The 12,503-nt window shown below is 37.5% G+C and overlaps 1 protein-coding gene across 1 annotated transcript in view; it reads left to right on the forward strand.

The window, feature by feature from the left end:
* The window catches only part of LOC145678368 (zwei Ig domain protein zig-8-like), an 887,136-nt gene that overhangs the window by 280,811 nt on the left and 593,822 nt on the right, over window positions 1-12,503 (forward strand). The gene's annotated exons all lie outside the window — the stretch shown is intronic.

The following is a 12,503-nucleotide window of genomic DNA, read 5'->3' on the forward strand; positions in this document are numbered from 1 at the left end:
AGCCACACGGCAAAAATATCCCTGGAATTACAATCACTGTTTGGAACAGAAAACTGAAGTTTCGCCCAGTTCCTTTCCTAACATTCTTGTCAAGAGTTCCGATGTTAGCCAATTGAACTATCGTACTTTCAGAACCATCAAATGACGCCTGTGATACACACACACACACACACACACATACACACACACACACACACGCTCACACACATAGGAATAATTTGATGCAACTCTCTTGGTTAACTCGACGTGGAACCTTACTATACAATAAAGCTCCGATTCGTTCTGGAACGTTCAGGATTTTTAATGGTAACAGAAGTGAAAACAAATTGGATTCTTGTATCGGAACCTAATTAAAAGTTTTATCTCAGTATGATTCTGAGAATAGAACCTTTGTATATTACGATTTGTGAGTTTGGTTCACGTAACCAAGGAATACAGAACTTTTCTTCTGCTACTGAAACCTAAGTAAGAAAAGTTAAATCGATGAGGTTCTGGGAATAGAAACGGAATATATTTTTATATATCAGTTCTGTGGACAAATGGAAAGATGTGTTTTGGGGTTCCGGTACCAGAACCCAAATAATCATTTTCATTCGGAGCATTTCCAGTGACATGAGAACATTCGGGGTACCTTCACCGTGTATGGTCGACCTAAAGAAAGGATAATGTAGGATATTTGCTATGAAACGCGTCCCGGTGTCACAGGTGCATGAACCCTCGAAATGTTATTCCCCTAGTCAGTTTCTAGCAACTTTAAAATGGAACATCAAGTTTTTAAACTGGTATCATTTCATGTTATTTCGATAACATGTCAGAACTGCCCAAACAAAAAGGCGAGGTAGAACTCGGATCAAAATAACGCTACATAAAGAGGGCATAGTCTAAAAAATCCTGAGTCAGAAGGGCCCGGGCCAAAAAGAACATACGTCTAAAGGGCTCAAACAAGAACTGAACCTCATAAGAAGAGCTCAGATCAAAACCGCGCCGTGTAAGATGGGCCTCGGTCAAATACTCTTCCCTTCTGAAGGACACTGATCAAAACATTCTAATCCGTTCAAAGAAGCCAGACCAAAATAAGCCAGCGATAAGAGGGATGTTGGAATGATACTAGTCCCTAAAATGCCACGTCTCAGAGAGACTGGTCAAAAAAGACTATTGTCATCAGACTCTGGGTCAAAAGGGCCACTTGTCGAAGGAGTCTAAGATCAAAGTATCAAAGCAAATACAAGAAGAAAAACTCTGTGTCTTGCGGACCATACCTTTGTTATATTTCGCTTGTGTTGAAAGAAATACATGTGATTTTGTATGTGTGCATCTTACACTTTTGTTGTTTTATGAATGTTCAATTTAGTGCTTCCATTGCAATTGAACTGATGTTTGAAGGAACAAATCATGTTTAATCTTTAATACTTTTAGTTTTAGTTCACTCTGCAAAAATGGTATTCGGAACTACCGCAGTTGAACAGCTTCCGCCGAAAGGCACATGAGAGCAAGCAAAGATTAGAAATACCTCATATTTAGCGCAGATCATAAGTTGGATCATAGAAGGTATGTTGTTTATGAAATAAGAGTTTAATTTGGAACAAATTGGAGAAATATTACTTAAACACTAAATTTACCAAGTGGGTCATTTTAATCCAGATACTCATAATTTTCCCGCTCCGTATAATTTTTAAATCTAGATACATAAAAGTTTGTGACATTTCCTACTCCTGAAAGCTCTTTGAAAAGATATTTCTAAATTTTGCAAATATTTATTGTTAGAGAGATCTTGTCAAACATACAAAAACTACAAGAATGGACCATTTTGACCCATCCTAAACTACTTAAAAAATTGAAAGAAACGCATTTAAGTTTTCTTATACAGGTCAAAAATGATTAACTACTTACAATGTAATGAATGTGTTCGATAGGCGCTTGCTTTCAAATTTATTATATTCATTGTTGTTATTTTGATTTTACTGCGCTCCTTTGTAATTGTTTCCTTCACGTTGATTGTTTTACATGTGGCATATTTTTCAAAGTGATTTGCATGTTTAGTTATTATGTACACAGGTTCATTGTGCGATCAGTTTCTTCTTAAGCTTCAGAGTATTTGTGAAGAAGAAAAGGCCTGTTTGTGAGAATGCCTCGGAAAGCAGAAATTGAGAAAAGTTTTAGAGGTATCTGATCACAGCAGCGAAAATGTTGCTTTCGAAAGCGACAGTTACAATGACTATTTTCCAGAAACATCATCGAATGAAGATGAGGATAACGTTCATTACGTGATTACCTTCCAGTTTATGTTCCAATACTATTTGAAATCGAAGATCTAGGGAGAATGGTGGCCAGCACTTCACGGAGAATGACTGCGAAAGATGTAACTATTTGGGAAATCTCATACTATAACAATCCAACATATGGTAAAAGAATTGCGGCAAACATTGATAAAGAAAAGGGTGGTGCTCACGAGACTCAGATCTTTCCAACACCATCGCCAACCTCCAGTAACTCAACTTTAATAGGGGAATATAACATCAATGGACCCAAAACTTTGGAATCTCATTTCTGAGTCCTCGGAACCCGAGCTCGATTTTCGACATCCCCGCTACTCTCAGGGAACCGAAATCTTTCCAATGCCAACACCCACGTCCACTAACTCCATGTCTATAACGGTTTTCCTACTGTAGGAGAATTTTAATGGAACTTTCTCCTTGCCCTTTCTTCCATTAACATCATACAGCTGCTAACATCCCACGGTAAGGAGGCGATCATTCTAAACATAAACTTCTTTGGGCATCTCCCATACATAAACATGGCATGTTATTGCGAATATGACGAGAGGCCATATTGGAAAGTATTTCCCATTCCAATCACTGGCGGTACACTTTACATATTCTCTCATCATTTTCGTTGTACTAAAGTGTTGGCGATGATCAGAGGTTTAGCAATTGCAACCCGACTGCGAAAGTTTGCTTTATGCAACTCGGATTGTATTGTGGTTGTCACTATGAGTTCCACACTCACTTTTGCATCATTGGCTTTACTGTTCTTGGTGACAGTCTTCCTCAATATTAAGTTCTCTCTGTCATTAAGGTTTCTTTTTTGTCTACTATTACCCGTCCACGATGCTATATTTTATGAGTTATGTGGGCCGCCAATACCTTGACTACTCTTACTCGCGACACATCTAACGAACTCTCAATCTTATTACTATTTGTAATAAGCTATTTGCACCAACTAGTGGTACACCTAACCGTCTCCGCGATTCAATGTATGCCTCCCTTTCGCCTCCCCTGACGCACAAGCATCTAATACATACGACCTGGGCTTCAGATACATCTTCAGTGTTGCCACCACACACGTTAGAAACTATTTTGTCGAGGAATATTTCTTGGACATTTTGTTTTAGTACACATTGGCAGGAAAAAAATTACAAAATATTTATTGTTATTTAAAAGACAATATACATGTATCATATTTTATCTGCAAAATAATGTGCTTTGATTTTAGTTTTATTGGTTTTTGTCTCATTTATAGCAATAAAAATGAAATGTAAAATGAACTAAAGTTAACATTTTAGACATCAATTCATTTTTGTTGCATTTAAACGAGGTCAACTTTTGGCCTTTTTCGTTGGCAATACAATCGTAATGACTTTAGAATTCGCGAAGCGGATGGATTGTAAGTTTAAAAAAACAGAGTGAACCATGTTTTCTCAATGACGAAGGTTCAGAACCTTTCTTGAGTGCCACGTACTTTGAGCGAAAGAAAAGTAAAGTAAAATTAATAACGCTCCACAATCGTCACCGGGTTTTTCGCTTGACTAGCTTTAAAAAATTGTCACAGACAGCGTTTCTTTTACTGCATTGTCACTGGCGACAAAAATGCTATTTTACGTGAATATTAAGGAGCATAAATAATGGCTCAACCCTAAAATCAAAGGACTCCTCAGTTGGGAGAACATAATTTATTACAAACTGCTTAAGAACAGCCAAACACTCAATGAGAAGCTCTAAGTTAAACAACTGCACTGGCTGATGAAGCAATTCAGCAAAGAAGTCCAAATAAGAAAGATCACGTTCTTCAACACTCAAACGACCTTCCTTACATCGCTAATACGACCAAAGTTGCGATTCAGAAAATCGAATCGGAAGTACTGCCTCATTCTACATTTTCCCCGAACTTGATATCATCAGAGTATTATTTCTTTCTATCTCTTTCGAATGCTTAGCGCGGTATATAATCTAATAACGATGTAGAATTGAAGACTTCGTTAGAAAAATTATTTGAGTCAAATAAGGGATATTTCTATCGCCGAGGCATTGTAGGAAGTAAACAACTAAGGAGAGTATGTTGCTGATTAATTTGAAATATAACAAAATTTCTAGTTTAACGTCTCACTTATACACCTAGACTAAGGAGAAAAGTGATTATGAAAATAAATGGTAGAATGAAGAAAGTAGGAGGAAATGGAAGGACCAAAAATACATAAACTCGATATTTGTGCACTACAAAGTCAACTTGGTGCGAGATGGGATCCAGCCAGGAACCCCATGCACCAGAGGTGAGCGCTCTACCAGTGATCCACAACGGCTGCTAATGATTAATTTGTTGGAGTCTGTTTAAAATAAATTTAAAGAAACACACATGAATTATTCATCAATGTATGTGGTTCTACTAATTTGATAACCATTTGTATATAACTGAAACATTAAATTTTTATATCTAAATAAATCTGTGCTAATCCTCAATTATTATATTGAAGTACCTTACAACTGTAAGGAAGAACAAAGGAAGAATACAATTTATCCCATCTAATTAGGCAAACGGTTATAATGGACCCACATTGACTAGCTTAAAAATTTTGAAGCTATTATCAATATTTAATGAATTTCTAAACCAATAATAACTGAATGTTGAATATTTTACAAAATACGAAGAAAGTCGATTATGTAGCAACTTATTACATGAAGTGCATAATAGAGTAAAGATCCCTTAATAAACTGAATTATATGCTGGTAGATGTTTTACACTCAGTTTATGATAAATGTTTTAAACTTTTTGTGTCACGTTGCAATCAAGATGGATGTATATTAATGTATTATGTTGATATTTACTGTTCGTGAAAATTAAATTAAGGCATTTTAATTGTAAGTACATTTTAATATTTAAATGTGAAATTAATATTTAATGTTTAAATATAAAATTTTAATATTTTAATATATAAATGTTTAATATTTAAATATAATATTTAATATTTTAGTATTTAATATTTAATTGTAAGTGCATTTTAATATTTATGCTAGAAATATAAATATTATGCTAGTAGAGACAAACGTACATGTCAAAAACCTTCACATTCCATGTTCATATTTTAATATTGCATGTCTGTTATGGTAAATAAGACCCGTTTTAATGTTTACATCTTATGTGGTTTGCTTATAACATTACAACTGGTACCAAGTATGAACTTACTGCGTGGGGTCCCGGATTCGTTTCCTGGTGGGGCACTCGGTTGAAAAAGTATAAAACGTTTTTTCAGGCCAGCCACCCTGACTGAGGTTTTCCTGGGTTTTCCTCATTCACACCAGACAAATACCGGAGTGGTACCTAACTTATAGATCCCAGGCCGCTTCTTTTCTTTCCCAACCCTTTCTTCCTTTCCTTTCAACGGATAGTGTGACCACCGAGGCACATCATCCCTCGAAACGTGGTGGGCTAAATGGCCATAGATGCCGACAGCCTAGAAATCTAAATCCTAATCTAACCTAATACACTGCAACTTTTGCATTGCAACTAAATTGCAACTGGGAAGAAGAGTTCAACGTCGAACATCAGATGCCATTTTAAACGTACTTTAGAGAACTGCAAAGCGCCCAATCATACTCTTTATAGTGGCACATCGACTTAATGTGAGTGATCTCTTTGCTCTGTGTGCATTACATTCTATTCTTTTGAAACCCATACATCGGAGGCATCATTTGCTGTATTGTAAAGAGCATCAGAACTAGGATAAGGAGGAATGCGACCGCGTTCTCTTTCCGATCAGAGCAGATTCAGTTGGAATAATCATTTGTGGACATGAATTCATGTGGCGAGAGGTGGAAAGACGCACTGAGCCCAGGAACATTGTTGAATGTGCTGATTTTGGTAGTTCGGTGTTGCTGTGGGGGGAGGCATAGTGTTGCATGGACTTCCAATTCTCGTACTCGTTACACTTATTGGTCATAGTTATTGTGACACTGTACTCCTTTCACACATTCATCGTTCAAAGATGCAGTCGCCCATACTTCTTCTTTATGGAGCTTAATGAGAGACCACATGGAACAGTGCAGGTAGCTTTGGGAACGAGATGATTCAGCAAGTAAACTTGCTTGTCTCATCTCGGAACGTTTGAGTTGCTACAAAGAAACATATTTTAACACGCTTAGATGTTTCAATGATCTTCCAGCAGTTCTTAATAACGCTGATGGAGAAATGGAACTTTAATCTGCAACTCATTACAAATTTTGTGAATAGCATCGAAGCTTGTTCCAGAGCATCACTATCTATGGTGACCACACACTGTTTTATGAAACATTTCACCTCTTCTATAATGAGAGGGGCATTATGAGTAGCAGTGTATTTAGTGTAAGTATCAAATCTTAAGAGTCAATGTACAATACAGAGGGGCCTAAAAGATGGGTCAAATACAAGGTTCCCCGCCCCCCATTTTAGGGTGAGGGGGTGTAGATAAAATTTTCAAATGAGAACATAGGTCGAGTGATACCTCATTCGAAAAGGCTTGGAAAATTGAACAAGTTTTGTGGGAAACAATTTTTGATATGGGGCACCGTTTTCAAGATGGGCCCCAAAAATAATCCTGTATCAGATAAAATTTCCGGTACTTCTAAATCAGAAACAGTTGAGTAGAAAACGATAAAACAAAAAAACTGAAAAAGGAGAAAAGCCATAAGCAACGTGGAATGGTGTTGTCGCGGTGTCCCCAGGGCCTTGAAAATTTCAGATGGAAATATAGGTCTAGTGATACCATGTTTGATAGATCGTGGAAAACCAAACAGCTTAGTATGAAATTTGTTTTGATTTCGGGCAAGCCCTAAACTAACTTCATAAGAAATAGTCTGTGCAACTGCTCGCGGCCCTCTTAGTAAAGAATATGTTTCAAAATGGTCGCCGAAAATAGTTCCACTTTCAGATACAAAGCGCAGTGTTCAAATTGAGTATTACAAGTCCATATCCCACGAACTATGCATCAAATAAGAAAAGTGTTAAGAGTCAATGTGCAATACAGAAGGCCTAAAATGTGGGTGAAACACAAGGTTCCCCCGTCTCCCATTTTGGAGGGAGGGGTGAACGTAGAATTGTCAAATGGTAACACAGGGCGAGCGATACCTTTTTTGATAGATTGTGAAATACCAAACAGCTTAGTACAATAGTTTCGGTGGCCATTTTGAAAGAGGCTTGCTCGAAATTAAAACAAATTTTGTACTTAGCTGTTTGGTTTTCCACGACCTATCAAACAAGGTATAACTCGACCTATATTCCCATTTGAAATTTTCAAGTTGGTCCCGGATCCCCATGATGGAGGCCCTGAGGACACTGCGACAACACCATTCCATGTTGCCTATGGCTCTTTACTTTTTCATTTTTTGTTTCATCTATTTTTACTCAACCGTTTTTGATTTATATGTACCGAAAATTTTATCTGATACAGGAATATTATTGGGGCCCATCTTGATAACGGTGACCCATATCAAAAATTGTTTCCTACAAAGTTTTTCAATTTTCCAAGCTCTTTCGAATGAGGTATCACTCAACCTATGTTCCCATTTGAAAACTTCAGTTACACCTCCTCCCATATTTTAGACCCCTCTGTATTGTACATTGACTCTTAACATTTTTCTTATTTGACGTATAGTTCGTGAGATATTGGCTTGTAAGACTTATATTGACCAACCCTATATATATATATATATATATATATATATATATATATATATATATGTGTGTGTGTGTGTGTGTGTGTGTGTGTGTATGTGTATTGCAATTTGCTATGTAGTTATACTTTACACTTCGTAAGTATTCCAGTAACTCGTTTTACCTAAAATTCAAGTTACGTAAAGATGTCCATAATGCAAGCAACGGGAAGAATGATTTACCGTACGTTGCTTTCAGTTCGCGTATGATCTGAGCTACACACGTTACATTGGGAATCTAACACGAACTCTTATGACCATTTAGCCAGGAGAGAGCTGGAAAAATTAAATATCAACTGCAAGAAATATCATCAAAAGTGTATCCATAATAGTTGAAGTTATTAATATTATACCTCGAAGTTTTAGAGAAAGCTTTTATGTGAAGTATGTTTTATATGATATAAAGACTGGCAATTCTCTTATGTAGCCTAATAAGTTAGATGCTTTAATTTCTTTCATGCTCTGAATAACTATCTCTGTTAGTGGGTTTCGTCTCACTGAATACTCATAAAATGAACCTCAAGAGAGAAATCATTGCACAGCGGTCAGTTCCATGTGGTCTAATCAACCGAGTGGAAGATAATAATGCATTTTCTTTATTACTTTCCGTAACGCAAACAGCTAAATTACAGAGAGGCGAGAGTTGAGAGAGGAAGGAAAATTTCTAGTGTAGGTGTTATGTAGTAGAAAAGTTATTGCAAGCACAATTATCTTTCTATGCTGCGTGAGTGGGTGGTGTATGTGGTTACGATAGCCAGACATAACCGTCTCCTATGTGGTAGAACGGGCAAATACGAAATTTCTGAAATAATTGAAAAAAGTGGTTTTTAATATTCAGCTTGATTGATATATGAATATTAAATTTTCTAAACAAAAGAGAAGGGAGATCAATATTTGAACTTCTTTCACTTATTATGACACATGATCCCTATTCAAATTAAGCAAACCTCATCACTAGGTATAATCCCCCATTCTATTCTGGTGAACAGTTTCGTCTTCAATTTCATTTTAGTTAATCCACTAATAATGAAGTTAATCTATTAAAATTAAAAATATATAAGTTTCAACATACACTATAAGTTCAACGGCAGTTTCAGATAGCTAATTACATCGTGTGTTGGTATAATTTCATTTTGTTCTATGAGAGGGTATTAATTCCCTATATTGAACTACGTAGAATATTAAACAATTCACATGACTGGGGAGATTGTGTAACATACGACTGAAAGAAGTTGTTTTATTGTTCTGCTTTCAAAATTAAAATTGAGAAGGCATTGTCCGCTTTTTTTGCATTTTTTTTTTGTCACAAGTGAAAAGCTTTATTATATTGGTAACTAACAATTAGAAACTTAATGTACAAAAAAATAAATTCGAGATCCATTATCAGTATTCACTGATCTTCGATTAGTGGAAATATGAGTGGATCATTAACAAAAGATAAAGTTATATCAGATTATTAGATTAATCATCTGCTTCGGTCTGAAATCATAATAATAGCATGAATGAAATTCTTACACTATATTCTATACAATTTAGGTAAGCAAACGTGGTAATAAGTAGGATTGCAAAACTTTAATTGTATTATTGGAATAGTACGACTGCAAACCTAAGCGTTATATAAAATCAGATTTAAATAGTCTTATAAATTGTTTTATTAATTTAGTGCCTCGAAGTGCTGAATATATCCTTATTGGATATCCATCCACAGGAAAAGAAAAACAAGATTATTTACTTTTTCCACATCATATGTATTTGCCTTCTTTTCTTACTACTGTCCATTCTCAACTTTCCAAGTGACTTAGTGTACACATATTTTATGTGTGTAATGTACTATCTAAATTGTTGCGCCGTCGTCTTTCAGATGATGCTGTTATTGCTTCTATGTTTTTAGTAAAGGGTCATTAGTTTCGTGACTGACAAATATTTTGGTTTAATGTCCCACGATTAGGCCTATCACCTTTGGGTTAATGGAGACGGATGATTTAGGCAAGTGAATGATGATGGACGAATTGGTGAAATGAGACTGCGGGAGGAAACAAGATTATCCTGAGAAAACCTACGGTCACGATGTTGTCCATCACGACCTTACTTGGCCAGGATCGAACCAGAGCTACCATGCACCAGAGATAAGTGCTTTACTTCTAAGTCACTGTGTCCTCTTCATGACTGAGTTTGTCCGTTGGTAAAATAAGTTTAGTTTTAAATTTCATTTTGAAGTGTAGCAGGACACTACTTATTCCATATTAAATTATATCAGTTTCAAGGCAACATATCATGACTATTCACAACACTCCACCAAAACCGGAGCTGGCATAAATTTACTATTACTTATGGTCTCAATACTGATTTTCGTAAAGCAAAGAGGGAAACGCTATTAAGATACCGCGTCCCAAGAATAGGTTCCCGTTAACTCTCTATAAAAAACAGATATTGTTAAAATTAGCGATTTCCGGTTCAACGTTTATCACCATAGAATGGAAACAGTAACACATAGTAATAAGCGGTATTATGCGAAAGATTTTTCCTCTTAAGACAATATAACATGACTATCTACAACACTCTTCCCAAACCAGAACTGATTTAAATTTATTATTATTTCCAGTTTTAATACTGATTAGCAAACCCGCACGTCTTGTGCAAGCGCAGGACACTATCGTTGTCTGAATGATTGAATATGATACAAAATTTAAAATATTTATGGCTAGAAAAGTAGTTTTCATAACACGTTAATGATATCTTTAATTATAAATTTCTCGATAATTACTCGAATTTAAGACCCTCGAATCTAAGACGCATCCCGATTTCACTGGAATAGACTTTTACTTTTACTAAAGACCTCTTTGATATTGGTCATTTTCGGTGATTTTTTATATATCCTTCTTCCCTTCCCATGTTGCGGGGCACGGCATGATAAAAATTATCCCAGGGCCGAATGTCATCTATGTTGAAAATTTGATCGAGATCGGTTTGGTGGTTCAAGAGTTAAGTTCTATTTATTTTTGTATATTAATCTCCCCTTCTCTCCTCTTCCCCTAAGCTCTACCGTCAAAGTAAAAATATTTAAAAAACAACTTTACAGACTCAGTCGTCATCTATGTTGAAAATTTGATCCAGATCGGTCAGGTGGTTCAAGAGTTATTAGGTTTTATTTACTTTTATATATCTCTCCCCTCCCCTCTTCCTACCCTAAGTTCTACCGTCAAAAAGACATGAAAACACTACCTCTGGTCCTAATCTCATCTATGTTGATAATTTGATTAAGATCGGTTCGGTGGTTTAAGTGTGATGAACTCAAAAAAGACAATCACTTTTATTTTTATTTTTTTACATATACAGATGGCGATCAGAAAAATGGAAACACCTGTAGTTGCCAACACGTCAAATGTATGGGTTGGCAGTGGTGTCGTGGCGCCCGCAGCGCCGGACCGCTGGTGGTGGTGTGTTAGGTAGGTCTCCATACCACGTCAGGCGCAGTGGAACAGCAGTGTCCAGTGGCTGCAGCAGACGGAGGTAGTGTAAAATGGGAGACCTCTCAGATTTTCAAAGAGGGCAAATTGTTGGTGCGCGGTTACGGGTGAGTGTGACGGCAGTGGCTACTGTGTTAGGTGTGTCGCGTGGGACAATGACGAAGGTGATGACGGCCTACACAATACACGGGAAAACCACATCGGGGAAGCGGAACAGTGGGCGGAAGAAAATCATGAGTGACAGGTCACGCCGGGTATTAAAGCACATTGTCACGCAGAACCGTAGTGCCACTGCGGCGCAAGTGACGGAGGAACTCAATCAACACCTCCCCACCCTGTTTCGACAATCACAGTCCGCCGCGAATTACATGGCATGAACTTACGGGGTCGTGTTGTACGAGCCAAACCGCTCATCAGGGATCATAACGCTTTCGCACGCCGCAAATGATGCCGCGACCATGCAACTTGGACCGTTGAGGACTGGAAACGTGTGATATGTCCCAACCACGGGCCGTATTTATGTGTGGAGAACGCCCAAAGAAGCTTATGATCTGCAGTGTCTCCGCCCAACTGTGAATCATGGCAGCGGCTCGGTGATGCTGTGGGCCGCCATATCATGGTTTTCATTGGGTCCTGTGGTCACATTTAGCGGACGAATCACTGCCAACGATTATGTCGCAATTTTAGGAGACCACTTGCATCCTATGATCCGGATGTTGTTCCCGGACAATGACGCCATCTTCCAGGATGATAATGCACCCATTCACACAGCTGGCGTTGTTGCAGCGTGGTTTGAGGAACATCGGGATGAAGTTTAACACCTTCCCTGGCCCGCCCAATCCCCAGATCTCAACATAATAGAACATCTGTGGTCCGTCTTGGAAATAGGACTCCGGCGACGATTTCCACCTCCATCCTCTATCACAGAACTGGCCGATGTCCTACACAAGAAATGGTGTAAAATTCCACTTGCTACCATTCAAGACCTCTATGCCTCCATCCCACGTCGCATCTAGGCTGTTCTGAAGGCGAAAGGTGGCCCGACACTATATTAATCTGGTAAGTTTCAATTTCGTTC

Source organism: Thermobia domestica, chromosome 2 (genome assembly GCF_964235325.1).
Source record: "Thermobia domestica chromosome 2, izTheDome1.hap1.1, whole genome shotgun sequence".
NCBI classification, from domain to species: domain Eukaryota; kingdom Metazoa; phylum Arthropoda; class Insecta; order Zygentoma; family Lepismatidae; genus Thermobia; species Thermobia domestica.